Source organism: Cajanus cajan, chromosome 4, assembly GCF_000230855.2.
Source record: "Cajanus cajan strain Asha chromosome 4, NIPB_CcT2T_4, whole genome shotgun sequence".
Lineage (NCBI taxonomy): Eukaryota > Viridiplantae > Streptophyta > Magnoliopsida > Fabales > Fabaceae > Cajanus > Cajanus cajan.
Genome location: NC_138520.1, coordinates 56,342,518 through 56,361,697, shown reverse-complemented (window position 1 = coordinate 56,361,697; position 19,180 = coordinate 56,342,518). Strand labels below are relative to the sequence as shown.

The following is a 19,180-nucleotide window of genomic DNA, read 5'->3' as shown; positions in this document are numbered from 1 at the left end:
ACGGGCCGTTCCGGACTATTAAATATGCCTTTAACCCTAAATGAGAACGGGCCTGGAACGGGGCGTTCCCAAAATTATGGCCGTTGGGGGTAATTAATGCACACCAGAACGGGCCGTTCTGGTTTTGGAACGGGCCGTTCTGGATGTATTTTTTAGCCACGTTTTAAGGGTCCGGAACGGGCCGTTCCGGATTTGGAACGGGCCGTTCCGGCGTAAAAAGCCTATAAATAGAGTTGTTTGCCACTCCCAAAAAGGCACACCTCTCATTTCTGATTTCTTTTCTTCTGCTTTCTCTCTTCTTTTTCCTCCTTTCTGCTTCAGAACGAGGGGAACCCAACGAGGGGGACCAACCAGATCTAGTGTAGATTCAGCTTCTTCATATCCAGGTACGGGGGAAAAAAGGAATTATTTATATATAGAGTTACATGAGGGAAATTGGGTAGAGGAAGAACCCCTTAGAATTATGAGTAATTTTAGAAATATTTCTGTTTGAAGAATTATTGGCATTATTTGATTCTGTATATATTTAGGACAATAAATATATAATTTGTTAGTAAAAATGATGCTGTAGGAGGGAGAACGAAATTATAGAAAAGTGCCTGTAGGTTAGGTTTTGGAAAAATTAGATTATTTCTGTTTGAGGAATTAATTATACCATTAGATTCCGTATGTGCCGAGGATTAGAAATATATATTTAAATCGTAAGAATGATGATCTGGGAGAGAGAACAAAATTGTAGAAAAGTGCCTGTGAGCTAGGTTTTGGAACAATTAGGAGTTTTACTGTTTATGTTGAAATTATATTAAATTGGTAATTTCGTTGTTTGTTATATTAATTTATGAATATCATTGTTATATTATTTAATAAAAATTGATGATTTAAATGTGAATTACTTGATACGTGTGAAACCCATTATTTTGGACATATCTGATATATGTACGAAATTAAATTATGAGATGTTGTGTGGAATGTGAATGAGATGTGGTTGTGGTTCTTCACACCTATGACCAGGGGTGAGCACGGCCCGAGATTGTTACAAGGGTATCGTGATCTTGGTTAACATGTCAGGGGTGAGCACGGCCCTAGATTAGGGGTAACGTGACCTTGGCACAGTGTTATATCAGGGGTGAGCACGGCTCTGGATTGTTACGTGGGTATCGTGACCTTGGTTAACATGTCAGGGGTGAGCACGGTCCTAAGATAAGGATAACGTGACCTTGGCACAGTGTTATATCAGGGGTGAGCACGGCCCGGGATTGTTAAATGGGTAGCGTGACCTTGGCATAGTGTGAAGTGCAAGATTTGTGTATATTGGTTTGATTGAGAATTATGGCGTGATGACAATGCATGATTGATTGAAATACGATATGTTGAAATATTTACGAATATTAAATAATATATTATCTTTTCTTATGTGCTATATATATAGATGTTTTCTTTTCTCACCGTGCGATTTGTGGATATTTTAGGTGAGGAAGATCTAGCTACGAGTGGTATCTAGAATGCCAACGGTTGATATATCGGGATGCTCTGATATTGTGACATCGGGGCAAAAAGGATTTTGTTTAGAACATAGGTTTTTATTGTAAATGTTATTTTGAAAGTAATTTGAGAACTCTTGCGTTTCATTTTTTTTGTTATTGTGGTTATTGAAGGATAATTTTTTTAAGATTCTCATGTGAACCCTTTTACCGAAATTGAAAAATTTATTTATAAGTTTTTATTATTACAATATATATATATGTTGGGGTAGTAAGGGTGTCACAATATAATTGCATCAAACTCAACTAATTCCCACACAATTATCACCCTCTTCTTCTCTATTTTGCATCATGAAATTATCGATTTGATACTAATATAATCATTTCAAAATTAAACATCATATTGCAATAATTTTTAGAGTTTAAACAAATCACACCAGACCCCCAAATCATACATATAACCTTAACCCTCAAACAATTAAATTTCACACATGATCAATTCGGCCAAAAATTCATATTATAGGTGTTAAACGAAATCCAACCAACAACTTAAAAGGCTTAGGGACTATCTTACTACTCATTCCCTCATATGTGCTCATAAATGAGACATTCTCTCCCTTTTACATAGAGTGACAATCTTCGTAGCACTCCCACTAGGTTTTCCTTTATTGTTGCTCTTAGGATTTAGAACAAATGCACATGAATGACCTACCCCTTATTTTTTCTTGTTTTTAAATAAGCTTTCAGATTGGACTTAAGAGTCCAACCCAAACCTCCTTTTTTCACTACAACCCCCTTTTAGTTTATTTTAGTTAATAAAATATTTTAATTATATTAATAACCCAATTAATTTAATTAATTAAGTTAGAAAATATAATTATTTTATTAAACACTTGTTTTTATTTTATTTATGATTAAATTAACATAATATTTTTATTGTAGTAAAACATTCTTTTTAACTCAAGAATGTTAGATTATCACCTATCCCATAAGAACAATTTGATGGAAACTTGTATAAAAAACATTTATGAAAAATCATGTTTCTTAAGAATGTTATTTTTTAGATGATATATCAAATGTGAGAAGCTAACATTCTCAACTTCAGATTCTTGACAAAGTAAAAGCAGATAGTGTACAAACCATTGCCTATATTTTGTGAAAATGATTATGAATTTTCTATATATCTTTAGAAAACCCTTATATGTGTTCCCTATTCTTAGTTAATTTTGATCTCAACTCTAATAACCCTAAACAACTTAATTTTTAACTTGATATATTACATCGGTTATTTCATTATCAAAGTTGTATAACACACATTATAAGTGGTTAAAAGTTATAACATAAATTAACACCTAAACTTTTAACCAATGTATAGTATGGAACTTTTGACAGGAGTTCTTGTTAACTCAGTTTCAAATTAAGGTAAGTTGTAGTTCATAAATGTTTTATTTGAATTTCATACATGTTTAGCATATACAAGTGCTCATTTGAAACAACAACACTCGACTTCCTCGAGATGAATTATCTCGCATGAACCTCCTTTCTCAAAGCCTTTTTTACGACAACTGTCTGGGCATGCCCACGGATCGAGTTGTGCGCATTCGTCTGATCCTTTTTGGCATATTTGTTTTTCTCCTTCTCCTACATATTCAACATAGTTAAATAAATAAATAAAAAATATCTTTGTTTTTTTTTTTTGCAAAAATCATTCTTTAGATATACATTATTCATGAGATCTATTTATCTGAATGACATCTATCTTTATAATTAAAAAAGAAAGTTATAATTTATTAGAGAAAAAAAAACTTGTTTAATCATATCTAACGACTGAAAACCATGTTTACCCAATCAAAAATAGATATGCAACTTAACTATTTTCTTTTTACCTGAATCCAAAAGCAATGCGATGCATAATAGTCCCAAAAGGAAAATTTGATTGGTGCGGGAAGCCATTTTGCAATTTTCACCTCCTAGTACTTCTAAGAAGATTGATATGGGAATATTTTGAATTTTTACCAATTGTTCTAAGGATATATATACCTGTTAAAATTAAATAAAATTAATTAATTATTTAAATATAACATTTAATATATTGAATACTTTTAACATTTTCTTAATTAATTCTTTTTATTTTTGACCAAGATTTAATATACTGAATACTGTTAACGACTTAAAGGTTTTCTTAAATTTTTTTTTTTTGAATAGGCAACAATGTTTTAAAATCAATAACAAATATTTAACAAATAAAATTATTTATTAAAATATAACATATAATACATTGAATATTTCAATATTTTAATGTTTTCTTAACACTTTTTATTTTTTAAATAGTCAATAAATGTTTTAAAAATATTTGTTAATGTTTATCATATATTAATAAAATATTTCAATTGAAAGCATGTCATACTTTTCTAGAATGATTTGACCGAGTGATATTAACTCTATATAAATACATTATTAATAATATAATAATAATAATAATAATAATAATAATTTGTGTTAATGTATTTAATACTTATTTTTATAAACCACTAATAAGTAATTTTTTTGGTGTGTACCAAAATAAAATGATTCTTTTATTTGTGATTGTGAACAATGAACACAAAATTTACGATCTCAAGTAAATTGTTCAAATTTCACAATTAATTGTAAATTATCCAAATTTCACAATCACTAAAAGGAAATTTCACTTTTGGTAGTTATTAATATGTACTTTAGTGATCTTAAAGTATATCTAATTGATAGTGATTGTGATTTGATGGTGTGATGTATCTTATTAATAAGCAATATGATGTTTATTAACATCTTTTTATTGGAATGTAATAATATAACATAAAATATTATTTAAAAATAAGTAGCAATCCTTAAATAAGTTTTGTTGTTTATGAATTAAAAAATAATATTTTTTATTCTTGATTCTTTCAACAAACAATAGAGAACACAATCTCACAGATAAAAAAGTACTTGAGTCATCGATCTTTCATCACCCTTGAATAGAAAACTAGTTATCCATCATCGTTATATATTTTTCATGAATGTAATTTCTTTGCTTTTATTATTTAATATTTTATATATGCACTAAATTAATTATGTAATTTTTTTATTAGTTAAAATATTATTTAATATGTTTAATTAAATTAATATTGAATTATAATATTTAATTTAATTTTTTAAGTTGTAAAAAATGAAGTGTATATAAAAAAATTATAAAAGTGTATATTTAAAATAAAATATGAACCGTAATAAATTACTTATAAGAACCACAATAGAAGAATCTCTAAACAACTACTAAAATTTTACTGACAATTAATTAAAGGTTGGTCCTCTCAAAAAAAAAAAATAAAGGTTGGTGTATCAGAGTTAATAAAAGAATTACCAACTTTTATATTAAATGTTGGTATAAGTCCACTAAAACTAAAAGAATTACCAATCTTTAATTTTCTTTTAATTACTCATTTCCACCTACTTATAAGCCTTTATTTATTACTAGTGAAAGTTACTTGAGGGCGTATGTGAAATTCCTAGTGTCTCCCATATACACGATCACCTTAGTATATAGATTCTTGCTAGTCAAGATTATTTAGTTTGAATATTAGGGTATGGATGTTAGTCTCATACTTCCAACTTATAGCACAAGGTAACTATACAAAGATATTTAATATTTTGACCTTTTTTTTATTTTTCATTTTTTTTGGATTAATATTAACTATATCCAACCACAACATGTTAATTGGACAAAACATTTCAATTAAAAACATTTTAGATGTTTTAAAAACATTTGTTAATATTTATCAAATATTAATAAAATATTTCAATTAAAAGCGTGTAATTACATTTCTAGAATAATGAATTGACTGATATTAACTCTCTACATAAATACATTATTAATATATAATAATAATGTTAATAATTTATGTTAATGTATTTAATACTTTTTATTTACAAACCACTAGCAAGTGATTTTTTGGTGTGCACCAAAATAAAATGATCCTTTCATTTGTGATTGTGAACAATGAACATAAAATTTACAATCTCAAGTAAATTATCCAAATTTCATGATCACTACAAAAAATTAACTTTCGATAGTTATTAATATGCCCTTTAGTTGTGACACTCATATACCTTCAAGTATGATACCATTTAAAAGATAAAAATATAGCTTCAAAATTCTCATGAGTGGTTCATAAATCTCCTTTGAATCCTCACACAAACATAAAAATATAAAGACAAGCTAGGTCATCAAAAGGTAAGTAAACGAAGTAGTGATAAACAATTACAATTCAAACTTTTGAAACTAAAACAAAAAAAAATAACAAAATCCCTAACTACTTCAATCCCCGGTATCACATTGGCAGCAGAGCTACACACACCTAGACCACCCCTTTGCTCCTCCCAAGGCTGAGGGTCATCGTCTGGAAAATATACAAAACATGCCAACAACAAACAGTGATTGAGAACAATCTCACTCTAGCTATAAGGAATGGGTCGCAACCCTCGACATCCCATCCCTTCGTGATAAACAATTAGGATGATAATAGTTCATACTTCGAACTATAGAAATCACAATTCATACTTCGAACCATAATAGCAACAATTCGTATACTTCAATTTCAATAGCAACATCATCCATCTCATTCACAACACATGCACATAAATGTAATGCAATGTGCATCTACGTCTAAACGCATGGGGTACTCAACCATCATCATCATCGTTATCTTAAATATACAGTTGGTACCTAAGTCTCGAGTTAACCTGAGGCTATCAACACACCAGTGTTCCCACTAGAACACCAATAGGCTCCTACCAAAACCACAAATATGAAAGTATGATGCATGTCACCATCATGCAAATGCTTCTATAATATCACACCATGATCATCATAACATCTATGTCTATCCACATCAAGATCATCCATTAATATAAAAATCATCTATCACAAGGCATGTACGTTCATTCATCATCATATCATCATCCATCATTCGTCAACATCTATACTCATGCACATCAATTCTCATCCATCAAGATAGAAATCATCATTCATCAAGCCCATATATATATATATATATATATATATATATATATATATATATATATATATATATATATATATATATATATATATATATACACATACACACACACATTCATCATCATATAAATCAATCATAAACATCATAAAACACCATTTGAAACACCAAAATAAACTTTCAGACCATCCACACCAGGCTTGGAAACCCACGCCTGGTGACTAACCACAACAGAGAGCATTACATATCTCTCACGCCCAGCGCAATACCTCGCGATCAGCGAATAACCACAAACAATCATACAATTTATAAGTGGTTAGAATTAATTTTACATCTAGAAAGTCTCCAATTTTAACGCCTACGACTCTTATCCCTTTAATTAAACAACTAAGATCCTTTCTCTATAATTCATTGAATTCATCTCCCTTAGGGTTCCAACCACTTCCTATAGAGCACTCAATTAATTATATAGAAACATATGATTATCAAATAAACCACATATTCTGAATCCACTCATCAAATCAAATCAAACGCACACAACATCTCATCAAACAAAAAACTTATGGGATTGGGGGCCAATCCCTATAGGGTTCTAACTCCCTCCTACAAAGAACTCAATTCATTATCTAGAAACCTCTGATCTTCAATTAAATTACATATTTGGAATCTACTCAGTAAATCACATCAAACACACATCTAATTTCATCAAATAGAAAACTTATGGAATTGGGGCAAATCCCTCTAGGGTTTTAACTCCTTTCTATAGAGCACTTAATTCATTATCTAGAAACATTTGATCGTCAACTAAATTGCATATTTGAAATCTACTCATTAAATCACATCAAACGCACATCTAATTTCATCAAATAGAAAACTTATAGAATTGGGGGTCAAGGGTTCTAACCCCTTCTACAAAGAACTCAATTCATTATCTATAAACATCTGATCAACAATTAAATTGCATATTTGGAATCTACACATTAAATCACATCAAACGCACATCTAATTTCATCAAACAAAAAACTTATGGAATTAGGGGCCAATCTCTCTACCCTTCATATTAGGCTGGCTCTCCCCTCTCTTCTTTTCGGCGGCTACCGTCCCGGCAGCCACCGCCTTGCCGCGTGCCTTACCCTTGCCTTTGGCAGGCGCAGAGGGGGCGGCATCCTTGTTACCAGCCATCAAGAAAATCAAAAGATTTGAAAAGAAGGAGAAAAGATTTCAGAAGAGATCGAAGTACCTGGTACTCCTTTGATAAACAAAAAGACAGAAACGAGAGGAGGAAAACTCGGTTGCCGGAGAGGGCGACGGAGGAAAACGGAGATGGAAGAAGCAGGAAGACAAAGAAAATCGGCATGCTCAAGAAGCCAGAGGGGAAAGAGAATGCAAAGAGTAAAGTGAAAGGAGAAGAGGCGCGAGAGTGAGAAAAGGGGTTCCAAAAAATTCAAACGGCCACAACACGTGTCAGCCAAGGGACAAAACTGGCGACGCATTTAATGAGCCCCATTATGACAAGAACGACCATCATTGCTTAACCGTCACTCCCCATTAACACGCCGCCTGCACGTTTTCGAGAACGATGCAACGGTTACGACACATGGCATCTTGACAGACAGGCGTGTTAGAAAAGAATGGCCAAATCCAAGAGGGGGGGTGAATTGGATTCAATGACCCTTTAAAAATTTTATCAGAGTTTCTGGATCTTCACATTCAATTAAAACTTTTCTATGACAGAATTTTCAAAATGAAGCACTTCTCAAGACTTGTTATGATAATATGAATGCAATATGCTAACTTGATTACAACATTATGAGGTTTACTAATAATGTTCAATTACAGATTTAAACCATCAAGAATTACATACACTTGTTAATCAAGTTTTATCTTCTTTAAAGCTCAACCAAGAAATTGCAAAACAAGAGATAAGGTTGAAGAAGATTGCACAAGTCTTTTATACTGGTTCAGCCACTCCACATGTGACCTACATCCAGTCCTTAATCACCACCTGATTAAGATTTTTCCACTATCTTTAAGCAAGAAGGTTTACAAGCAAACACACATGCATATACTTCACTACTAAAAGATAATCACTTTCTTGACCCCAAGAAAGCACCCCTTGTAGATCCCACTACAAGAACCTTAATCACTTGAGAAACCCTTCTCAAGATTTTCCACAAAGATTCACAAAGAAACAAAAATGAAACGAATTCACCTGGAATTCTTGAACAATTCTTTGTCTTTCTCTTTCAAGGGTATGATGATGATGATGATTTTCACAAGTTCTTTCACAAATGTTTTTCTTCTTGGATTTTCACAAAGAAACCTTTCCAAGACATCACACAGACTCTCTAAAGTGTTTTTAGAAGTTTATTATCAGTTCTTACTCAATTGTCTTTTGTTTCAAAATAGTTCAAGTCTATTTATAAAAGTTCAAACCCAGATAATCGATTATTTTAAAGAATAATCGATTATTTTGTTCTTCAGATTTCTGGAAATCAACCAAGAACAACTTAATCGATTATTTAGCTGGATAATCGATTATTCCAGAGAGTTGTTTCTGAAATAATCGATTATTTTGACAAATAATCGATTATTACAGCAAGGCATTCCACTTAGCCCATTTGCTGAAATAATCGATTATATTTAACAATAATCGATTATTTTGAGTCAGTTCTTAAAACTTCATTTTAAGTCTCAAAATAATTTTCCAATGTTCTCAACTCATCATCATCACCTACTCCCTACTTGATTTTAGACAAGATTTGCTCAATGCACAAAGCACACACACAAGTATACACAAAAATAAAAATTCATCTCCTAAGTTCTATTACATAGTCTTAGATCATATCATTCTCTTGACTCTTCTTTAACTTTGTTTTTGTGTTCTCCAAGTTGTTGCATGTTGTGATCATCAAAACTCCTTAAGCTTCAAGCTCTCCTAAGCTCAACAAGGCGTACACGAAAGGTCACGGCCCCTTGGAGAGCTCGGTCTTAACTCCTCGACCCATGACTTTCGGAGCTCGGGGGGCTAGTGTACTATCCGTACCGCGATGCCGAGCTCGAGCTCGGCATCACAGCGTAGGACGACCTCGGACACGCGCTGGGAGACCTCGGCCAAGACGAGGTCCGCTATCTAAATAGGTCATAACTGATCTCAGGCCCAAGGCCCAACAAAACCCTAATCCACACAAAGGTACGTGCATTACTTATACGAAACTCATACACCCACAAACACTAACTTTAGCATTGGAGTCTCTTTTGCAGGTACCACCCCCATCTTGGAGCAACCAGCGTACCCGTGAAGGAGGCTCGCCGATCTTACCCAGCAGATCGTCCCCTACGATCGGTCTCCGGTAAGAACAATAACCAAAAAGAAAAATATTAGTACACCAAGCATTGCATAAACTTAACAATTATACACTACACCGTCTAGTTGTAAGAAGATCATGAAAACATCAAACACTTCAGAAATTACATAAACTTAGTACACCAAGCATTGCATAAACTTAACAATTGAAACAAAACAAGATCAAATTGAAGAGACAGTGAGAAAATCCTGATATAGGTAGTGGCTCATGCAAAGTTCCAAAACAAATAAATTACATGTTCCAAATATTTGGACTATTTCCATAATCCTTAGCTATAAACCAACACTACGACTCCATTTTTTTGTCTATTTTGTTTTACTCTGCCAACCTTCACCAAATCCTACATGACATAACTAATCAGCAAAACTACAAGCACATGATAATCAATTATAGCAAGTCCCCTTATGGTACAAATCGAACTTCAAAGACAAATAGAAAAAAAAAAATTCCATAATTTTTTTTTATTTTCTTTCCATACCCGAAGCTGCCAAAGCTAGCATTAGCAACCATCTTCCATAGTATCCACAACCATGTTTTATTTAATAAGACAACAAAAACACAAACACGCCACTTAGTTATGGCATTCAAACTCCAGAATATTCAATAATAACAATTCAATAGAAAGATCAATAAAATAGGAAAAAGTGTAAATGCAGAAGTAAAATATCAAATCACCTGCAACTGTTCACGAATAGTAGGAACATATGAATAGAAATGCAATCTTTGTCCCAGCATGCAGACAAATAGATTTTGTGACCTGGTTATGAAGCAGAGGAAATTGTTTATCAGTGAAGTGAGATTAAAAGAAAAAAAGAAAAGAAATAGTTTGTAGAATGAAGGAGCAAGAAGAAAAAAGGGGGAAATGGTAAATGAGAATAAATAGGGAAAAGCATGAAAAGCGGGTACACCCCCATTCCCATTCCCATTCCGTTTTATTTATTCATCAAGCACCGCCAGAGAGGATGAAGCGTCCAGCGAGCGGTGAAGGTGAGGGTGAGATGAAGAAGGCGAAGAGAGGATGAACAAACCTTATGTTCGAGATGCTGAAACACATGGACGCGCAGACGCTGGGGATGGCAGGTTCGTGAGGCTTTTCGTGAACTAGAAATTGTTTTTTTTTATTTCTTTTAAATTGATTTTATAAGTTTTTTTTAATTTCATAAAAGAATTAAGGCACATATAATTAACTAAATAAAAAATTATTGAACGTTCTGGCGGTTTAAAACTACCAGAAAGTGCCAACACTGTAACGATTACCATTCCTGCGGTTTAAAACTGCCAGAAAGTGTCAATAATTTGTAGCATTTGCCATCCTTTCCACAAATGTAATATTTTTTTGCGATTTATGGAAACTGCAAAAAAAATTTGCCAATAATTACTTATTTTTTTAGTGATAATGAGAAAATAATTCCATTAATTATGCAGGAATCAAACTGATTTTTTTTATAACTTTTCATTAATTCTCTTTTTCCAAACGAACAAATTACCATTATATAAGGTCAACCAAAAAAGCTTGTCCATCAATACTAGCAAACTACTAGACACTAGTGCAAAAATAAGCTTTTACGTCACCTAATTTACGTCGAAAACACGAAAACCCGACGTTATAAAAGTGCGGTGGCATGTAGCGTAATTTTGTTGAATTATTTACGTCGACCCTAATTGGGTCCGACGTAAATTTTAACATCTATGTCGGTTAAGCATTGTGTCCGACATAGATGTTAAAATTTACGTTGGACCTAATTAGGGCCGACGTAAATAACCCCCATATGCTGTTAAAAGGTGAGGCGCACTAGTTAAATTTCAAAATTTTCATGGTTGTTCCTTCTCCCGCGCCTCCTCCTCCTTCTTCTGTTTTTCTTCCTTCTCCCGCGCCTCCTCCTTCATAGCGTTCATCTGCACCTTCTTCTGTTTCTTCTTCGCGTGGTCATGGGCTTCTCCCGCAGTGATGGAGGACCATCCTTGGTACTTCACTTCATGTGAGACCCATCACATGGTTCATGGCTATGGCCAATTTGAGTAGTATAGAATTTATTGCTTTATTCCAATTTTACCCTTGTATTTTGGGGTATTTTAGTCATAGGATTTATTTTCTTTGTATTTCCCATTTTACCCTTGTATTATGGGGTGCTTTAGATGATTAGGGTTTTAATTTTGGGCTAGGGTGTTACATGAGGACGTGACGCATTTTTGGTGAGCATTGGACCTATTTTTGGTGTTAGAAAGGCTTAGGCCCAAGTGGAGGGCAAAGGTTGCATGGACTTATCATGCACCTAGAAATAGCCAATCTAACCCCTTAGATTCCATCCTTGGCCACCAAGTAGCATCTAGGGTTCATTTGGCATTTCATTTGGAGTGCATTTGCCTTGTGAATTTCGGCCATGCATTGCTCCAAATGCAACCCTAGATGCCTCCTCTCCTATAAATACCCAACACCCCACCACTTGTAAATACTTTGGATTATATGATATTGAGTGAGCCTTTTGTGCTTCAAAATCCATCCTTAGTCATTAGGTAGTTTCGGCTAACCTCCTCCTATCTCCACCCTTGGAGAATAGGAAACCTAGAGTGGCCTCCACCTACACTTGGAGTGAACCAACTTGAGCAACCATACACCAACCCCTCTAAACACTTCCGCCCAAACACCTCCTATTCATGCCTATCTTCATTCCTTCACCATAACCCTCCCTTTGTCTACCCTTTGGTGAGCTTAGATCAAGGGCAAGGTCTCCTCCCTTCACACTCTACATCAATCATGGAAGAAGGAAGCCATCACGCACCTTCTCCTTCATGGCGTTCTATGAGGTAGCATCTTCCATCAAGATTGTGTTTTTTGTGATGTTTTTTTCGTTATAATACGCATATTTTGTGGGTATAAGTTATTGTGATGTTTTTTTTCTAAGAGGTTCGAGTTTTTGAAGCTGTAGAAGGAGAAGGAAGTGATGAAGTCCAGTTTCGCAGAACGCACTCCTGGGATTATCAAGCAGAACGGGCCGTTCTGCTGCACTTGTTTCCTTTTTTTTTTAAATTTTGTATGACTTTTTACGTCGGACCTTGGCATGTCCGACATAAATTTACGTCAGTTTTCGCGCCCCGACGTAAAATTTACGTCTCCCGCTTCTACGTCGGAAGTTTTTCTGACGTAAAAACCCCTAAATAACCGACGTAAAATGCTTATTGTGTACTAGTGAGAGAAAGATATTATATAAAAAAAGCAATTGCAGAGAACATGGCCAATTGTTTTTCCTCATAATATGTTCTTCACTTCTTCTCCTCATTTTATTCACATTGGGTAATTTTGCAACACATATTCATATTCTAGGATAGTGCTTGTGCTTATGTAGAAGAAGCTTGTTAATTATTATTTACATAATAATATTGTTGATATTATAATTACTTTATAAGTTCTAATCCTTTATGCATATATATTGAATGATGGTTTTTGTGACATAGGAACTGTGATGGCTAGAGAGGTTAGTGATGGCAAAGGAGGTAAAGGATTATGTGAGACAGCATTGCCCTATATAGGATGCGTTCTCAATCGATGCATTGCTGATTGTAAAGCCAAGTATCCACGCAAAAATCCTACTGGATTTTGTGTTGACTTTGGTCAGCCCAATAGTGTATGTCACTACAGTACCGTTGTTAGACAATCTTTTGAGGATATATATGTATTTATTTGAGGATGATGATTTCAAATATAATAAAACTTGAGTTATTGTTAACTTATATTTATAGTTTCTGTTCTTTTTCTTCCTTTTTTTATCATATTAGTTAGCTTGTTTATTTATTTTTCTTTCTATCTCTTTCTTTCAATTATCCCAAAAATAAGAAAAATATTAAATAATTCTAAAGCACTATAAGATTGTATAACACATTATGTCAAGATTAATTAAAATCGTGTCTTATACTATATAATAATTTATCCATATATATATATATATATATATATATATATATATATATATATATATATATATATATATATATATATATATATATAGTTAGTGTGTCTTATGGAAATCATAGAAAGGAAAAAGAGAAAAGAGAAAGTGTATAGAAGACCAGTTGGTGTTAAAGTCTCGCATGTATCATTTTTATTGTAAAAATCTGATAAAGGATAAATAATTCAAACTCGTATTTAATTTTTATAAAATATAATCAATTGTTTTAATGGCTATTCAACTCACGCTGGCGCAAAACTTTTGACTTCTGCCAATGGTTGTTGGAAAAGAAAATTAGGTTGTCATTATTCAAATAATAATCTTACTAATTAATGACAATTAATTGAGTAAAAAAAATAGAAATAAAAATTCTTGGACAAAGAAAGAAATTTTGTACTTAAAAATATCCATTGAATTAACACATAATGATGTGAAGTAACACCTTAATGAATTAAAAATGAAATCCTTCTAGAAAAAACACTAATTCAAGTCGCATAAAATGAAATCTACTTAGCAATTAACCATTCCAAAAATTTTAAAAAAATTATAGCACCACTTTCTTTTTCTTAAGTTATAATTGTACGGCCATTTGTTTTTCTTGAGACTTAAGGTTAGTTTTTTACTAATATTTTATTTGAATATTTTTCCTATAAAAGATAACATACTTGATGATGTTTTCGTATGAATTTTGTATAGCCAAGTCAATCAAAGAAAATGAATTAGTGGTGCATCAATTGAGTGATTTAAAAATAAAAAAAACCTCTTCCTCCCTTCCCTCTTTCGATTCCATTGTTTGTGAGTGAATGATATTGTTATCCTACTATTAACAATTGGCATCGGAGTTTGAAAATCTGTGGTAGTGTGAGTGAAAAGAAAATATTTTGAGTGTGTGAGGAATAAGGTTTTCACTTTGTCAAAAGAAAAACAGAGTTGATTATATTTTTTTTAGAGAGATATGGCCATCGGTTAATATTTTATTTGGTCTAGTCCCAAACTAGATGAAAAATTACATATATATATATATAGTCCTTATGCTACCAACCAACGAGTAAATTAATTATCTAATATGGATAAATCTAACTTAGTCCAATATATACAATAATATTAGACACTTTTAAGTTTTAGCAAGAGTTTTGCCTCATAGTATTATATATATATATATATATATATATAGGTATCGATACGTAATTTTTTTTTCTCTTGTTTACTTAAATATTAAGCATGTGTTATTGTGTTTGGTCAATTTTTTTTAAACTTAATTTCTCATTGAGTCTTCACAAATATTTATATCTTATGATTGAGGATGGGTTTGGGTATCGAACGGATCAAAGATCTTCCTTTGTGTGATATCATTTTGGAATCGGATAGCCTCTCAAGTCACGTATACAAATTTTTTAATGGAAGATAAGATTGTCGTCCTAGATTCTTTCATCAGCGTGTTTTGACTAATGTACCTGTCTGAAGAACACACTAGTAATCTTCTCGTACTCTGAAGGTCAAACAAGAGCTCCGATCGAATATTCCGGTGAGAGGGGTGGTACCTGCAAAAGGCACTCTAACGCTCAAGTCAGGACAAGCACAAATATCGATGGTAATTAATGAATAGTGACGTTACCTCATGACGAGCTATTTATACTGACATTTATGGGCCTGATCCCCGTGGGCCTTGCAACATGCTTACCGTATTAGGTAATACGTCCTAATCGGTTTATCGGTGTAATTAACCCTTAATTATTGATTAAGGGTAATATTTGAGTACAGGCCGATCCTGGTGGCCGATTGGGTGTCGGCCACCAGGTTTGGCCATTCGGTGGCTGATAGGATTTCGACTATGCGGTGGCCGAACGCCTTTACCCGTACACTTGCCCCCAGCCTTGGAGAAGGGCGATCCTTCTTCAAGGGTATATGGAGGTTGTTGGCTAAGGGTAAGGCGAACAGTTTTCATAATCTGAACCATTGGATCTAAAAAATTGGATGGTTATATTTTTTAAAATTTGAAATTTTCCGTGCTTTTCCTTGGCTATATATAGTCATGAGTGGTAGGGCCTTTCACGCGAATTTCTTTCAACCGAGGTGTGGCAGCCGAACCACCGTGAGACCGAATCAAGCGTGCCGAGCGACCTTGTGTAGATCTTTGAAAAATTTGGTAAGTGTTTAATATCATGGCTGACGCTTCTGACAGCTCTTCGGCTAGCAGTTCTAGGTCATCCTCGTCTGAAGGGTCGTCGTCCAGTGATTCCATTCGTCCAAGCACAGTTGAGTCCCTAGTGCATGCCGCAAGGCCTGATGGGAATGCATCGTCTTCGGGGGAGACTTCTACTAGCGGGAGTCCCGAGGTTCAGCCCAAAGCGAGGCGTGTGTCAAATCGACAACGGTATGGGCCGTCTGAGGTACTTGGCTACGAGTGGGTGAATGGGGAGGTGACATCATACTACTCGCGCTATCAAGACACGACCATGATCACCAACCTTCTGGAATATACCAATTGCCTAAACTTTGATGCTAAGGAGGAGCCGTACCCCATCGGTGTTCGGTCATGCCGAAACAACGTCTTTCCGAACCCTGACACAGTCTGCCTCGACCAGCATGGTGCAAAAATGGAGTCATTTTACATATATGATTGCCTCGTTCGGGATCTCATGGTGAAGTTGCCTTTTGACGAGTTCACGATGGGTGTGTTGAGGGTTTTGAATGTTGCCCCGACTCAGTTACATCTGAATAGCTAGGCCCAATTACAAGGTTTCAAGCACCTATGCCGATACATTTGCATTAAGCCATCACCACTCCTTTTTCTCTACTATATAATAATTTATCCACATATATATATATATATATATATATATATATATATATATATATATATATATATATATATATATATATATATATTGTGTGTCTTATGCAAATCATAAAAAGGAAAAAGAGAAAAGAGAAAGTGTATAGAAGACCAGTTGGTGTTAAAGTCTCGCATGTATCATTTTTATTGTAAAAATCTGATAAAGGATAAATAATTCAAACTCGTATTTAATTTTTATAAAATATAATCAATTGTTTTAATGGCTATTAAACTCACGCAGGCGCAAAACTTTTGACTTCTGCCAATGGTTGTTGGGAAAAGAAAATTAGGTTGTCATTATTCAAATAATAATCTTACTAATTAATGACAATTAATATTGAGTAAAAAAAATAGAAATAAAAATTCTTGGACAAAGAAAGAAATTTTGTACTTAAAAATATCCATTGAATTAACACATAATGATGTGAAGTAACACCTTAATGAATTAAAAATGAAATCCTTCTAGAAAAAACACTTATTCAAGTCGCATAAAATGAAATCTACTTAGCAATTAACCATTCCAAAAATTTTAAAAAAATTATAGCACCACTTTCTTTTTCTTAAGTTATAATTGTACGGCCATTTGTTTTTCTTGAGACTTAAGGTTAGTTTTTTATTAATATTTTATTTGAATATTTTTCCTATAAAAGATAACATACTTGATGATGTTTTCGTATGAATTTTGTATAGCCAAGTCAATCAAAGAAAATGAATTAGTGGTGCATCAATTGAGTGATTTAAAAAAAAAAACCTCTTCCTCCCTTCCCTCTTTCGATTCCATTGTTTGTGAGTGAATGATATTGTTATCCTACTATTAACAATTGGCATCGGAGTTTGAAAATCTGTGGTAGTGTGAGTGAAAAGAAAATATTTTGAGTGTGTGAGGAATAAGGTTTTCACTTTGTCAAAAGAAAAAACAGAGTTGATTATATTTTTTTTAGAGAGATATGGCCATCGGTTAATATTTTATTTGGTCTAGTCCCAAACTAGATGAAAAATTACATATATATATATATATATATATATATATATAGTCCTTATGCTACCAACCAACGAGTAAATTAATTATCTAATATGGATAAATCTAACTTAGTCCAATATATACAATAATATTAGACACTTTTAAGTTTTAGCAAGCGTTTTGCCTCATAGTATTATATATATATATATATATATATATATATATATATATATATATATAGGTATCGATACGTAATTTTTTTTTCTCTTGTTTACTTAAATATTAAGCCATCACCACTCCTTTTTCTCTACTTCTACTCGTCCAGGCCTTTCATATTGGCTAAGTGGTTGTCGTTAAGCCAAGTGGGAGATCGGCAGTTACTAGATAGTTTTACTTCCTCGTATTAGAATTTCAAGGCTGGATTTTTCCGAGTGACCATCCGCTTGAACGGGCGACGTTTTTTCTTTGGCGAGGACGATAGGAGCTTGTTTCCTTTGTACTGGACACGTGCCCCTCGGCCCTACGATGTGGTGCCGAAGAAGATTCTTTCGGCCGAAGAGCGGAAGGACTTAAAGTTACTACTCCGTCTACCTTGGCATTTGCCAACAAGATCTTTGATTAACTTGGTTGAATCTCCCCAGTGGGAGAACGACCTGATAGGTATGCTATCTGTCTTGTTTCGGCTGTACGCAAAATTCCTATTGATGTTTACTTAATCATTTTTGCAAGAATCATGGTTTCCAGTGGTGTCGACGAGTTCAACATCCGAAACCTGCTTGCCGAACGAGTGAAGCAAGTCAAAGAGTCCGGAGGCGTTGGCACTTCAACCGTCGCACGCATCCCCGACCCAACCAAGATGACCGAGTGCCTCCTTCCCCGGAACGCAAGCAGCGAAGGGGAAAAAAGGGAAAGGAGGCCGAGAAAGGGGGTCAGAAAAGAAAAGGCCATGAGGAGTGTCAAGAGAATCCAAAAAAGTCGAAGCACGTGGCCGAGACATCATCACCAAATCGGACAGTGATTGTGGTGCCCCCCACTCTGATGTCCTGTGCCTTTCTGGGGGATGACATATCGGCCGATACACTGATTCGGCCAGATGCTGTGTCAGCCCATGGGCAGGAATTCTTGGACCATTTAGATACCGTAACCAAATGGAAGTATTTCTGCAAGGTGCAAGCACGTTCTTTGGCTCTCGCCCATCATCTGGTGATGGAGCCTATCAGCGAGCTGATGCATCTGAGACAAAGAGTTGAAGAAGCCGATAAAGCTACGGCTGAAGCCCTTTTGGCTACTCAAGATATTACTGCTAAGAATCGAGATCTTGCTGCCGAAATAGACACGCTTAGGAGGGAAAATGACACCCTTTGTCTGGACCTTCAGAAGGCGGCTAATGAAGAGCGTCGTTGAATGGAGCAGACAGGTACAACTAACATAAATAAATAAAAGTTTTATCAAATTCAAACGGCATGGATAAAATATTTACTAATAATTATTTTATATGTACAAACATTTTTTTTACTAACATTTAATATTTATCATTATTATTATTTTATATCTATGGTA

The 19,180-nt window shown here is 33.9% G+C and overlaps 2 long non-coding RNA genes across 2 annotated transcripts; one reads left to right on the top strand and one right to left on the bottom strand.

Moving 5' to 3' along the window:
* Nucleotides 1–4,988: 4,988 nt before the first annotated feature.
* Nucleotides 4,989–16,656, bottom strand: LOC145956861 (uncharacterized). The gene is made up of 3 exons (XR_014433166.1): nucleotides 15,278–16,656; nucleotides 10,555–11,231; nucleotides 4,989–5,893 (listed from the first exon to the last, which is right to left on the bottom strand). It is a non-coding gene; the product is annotated as an uncharacterized LOC145956861 (long non-coding RNA).
* A 99-nt stretch (nucleotides 16,657–16,755) lies between these two features.
* Nucleotides 16,756–19,180, top strand: LOC145956860 (uncharacterized). Its single transcript, XR_014433165.1, has 2 exons — nucleotides 16,756–17,263; nucleotides 17,946–19,180. It is a non-coding gene; the product is annotated as an uncharacterized LOC145956860 (long non-coding RNA).